The following is a 2,403-nucleotide window of genomic DNA, read 5'->3' on the forward strand; positions in this document are numbered from 1 at the left end:
GATTTGTGGGCTGATATTTGAACTTTCCATGGTGCATAATTAAAGGAAGTATTGTATTACGAGATTTGTGGGATTATATTTGAACGTTGCATGGCGCATAATTAAATGAAGGAGATTTGTGGGCTGATATCTGAACTTTGCATGGTGCATAATTAAAGGAACACGAAATTGTGGGTTGATATGAAAGAATTAAAATACAAATCTAGAGGATTATGTGCAGATGCCATTGCATCCCTAAAAGAAGGAAGCTGCACCGTACCATGGATAGGCGCACAAGTGTAACATCTAAAGAATAAAACGAGGACTTTGCACAATGATTGGTTAAACAAAAAGAAGGAATTTATAGGAAGGAGTCCCCGTAATCAAAGGAGAGGACGCACAATGATTTAATGCTTGGTAGATCATTGCAATTGGCATTAATATTCCTAAATTTGTGCCAAATTTAATTTCCGTTGAAATACACGATGTGATTTTTATTACTTTTAATTTTCTTTATATTGTCATGATGTTATGAATAAAACTAAAGTTTTTTCATAACAAAATGTTTTCAATAAGATCAGTTTACTTCGAATCGTACCCCATGTTCTAAGCTCCCTTCGTCTTCAAATAATGCATCTTTTTTTTACATAAGCCTCCGTTGTCCCGTGACATAACTCCTGGACCCGGCCAACATGAACTAGAACTATTTTCCCGAATGTTGCCATAGGTATTAATATTCCTTACTAAATTTGCATCAGTTTTATTTTCCATTGAAGCGCACAATGTTATTTTTATTACTTATTCAATTTCATTACTTTTGATGTTCTTTATATTGCCATGATGTTATGAATAGATCAAAAGCTTTCATAAGAAAACATTGTCAATCAGATCATTTACTACGAATCATACCACATGTCTTAAGCTCCGTGGCGTGAACTCCTGCTCCTGAAATGGTACATATTTTTTTATAAGAAACTATTGTCCCATTATGAATAGATCAAAATCTTTCCCATGACATTTGTGAAGCGGAATTTTTTTCCCGTTGCAACGCACGGGCATTTGTGCTAGTATCTAATAAAGTACGGTTACGACGTTCGGACACACCATTACGCTGTGCTGTTTGAGGTGGCGTGAGTTGCAAAACTATTCCACATTGTTTTAAATGAAGACCAAACTCGTAACTCAAATATTCACCTCCGCGATTAGATCGTAGAAACATTATTGTCTTATTACGATGATTTTCCTGAAATTCTTTGAACTTTTCAAATGTTTCAGACTTGTGTTTCATTAAGTAGATATACCCATATCTGCTCAAATCATCTGTGACGGTCAGAAAATAATGATACCCACCGCGAGCCTCAACACTCATCGGACCGCATACATCAGTATGTATTATTTCCAATAAGTTAGTGGCTCGCTCCATTGTTCCGGAGAACGGAGTTTTAGTCATCTTGCCCATGAGGCATGGTTCGCAAGCATCAAGTGATTCATAATCAAGTAATTCCAAAAGCCCATCCGCATGGAGTTTCTTCATGTGCTTTACACCAATATGACCTAAACGGCACTGCCACAAATATGTTGCACTATCATTATTAACTTTGCATCTTTTGGCATCAATATTATGAATATGTGTATCACCACGATCGAGATTCAACAAGAATAGACCACTCATCAAGGGTGCATGACCATAAAAGATATTACTCAGATAAATAGAACAACCATTATTCTCTGATTTAAGTGAATAACTGTCTCGCATCAAACAAGATCCAGATATAATGTTCATGCTCAACGCTGGCACCAAATAACAATTATTCAGTTCTAAAACTAATCCCGAAGGTTCATGTAGAGGTAGCGTGCCGACAGCGATCACATCGACCTTGGAACCATTTGCGATGCACATCGTCACCTCGTCCTTAGCCAATCTTCGTTTAATCCGTAGCCCCTGCTTCGAGTTGCAAATGTGAGCAACAGAACCAGTATCAAATATCCAGGTGCTACTACGAGCATTAGTAAGGTACACATCAATAACATGTATATCAAATATACCTTTCACTTTGCCATCCTTCTTATCCGCCAAATACTTGGGGCAGTTCTGCTTCCAGTGACCAGTCACTTTGCAGTAGAAGCACTCAGTTTCAGGCTTAGGTCCAGACTTGGGCTTCTTCCCGGGAGCAGCAACTTGCTTGCTATTCTTCTTGAAGTTCCCCTTCTTTCCTTTGCCCTTTTTCTTGAAACTAGTGGTCTTGTTAACCATCAACACTTGATGCTCCTTCTTGATTTCTACCTCCGCAGCCTTGAGCATTGCGAAGAGCTCGGGAATTGTCTTTTCCATCCTTTGCATATTGTAGTTCATCACGAAGCCTTTATAGCTTGGTGGCAGTGATTGAAGAATTCTGTCAATGACACTATCATCCAGAAGATTAA

The sequence above is a fragment of the Triticum aestivum genome, chromosome 3D, assembly GCF_018294505.1.
Source record: "Triticum aestivum cultivar Chinese Spring chromosome 3D, IWGSC CS RefSeq v2.1, whole genome shotgun sequence".
In the NCBI taxonomy this organism is placed as follows: Eukaryota; Viridiplantae; Streptophyta; class Magnoliopsida; order Poales; family Poaceae; genus Triticum; species Triticum aestivum.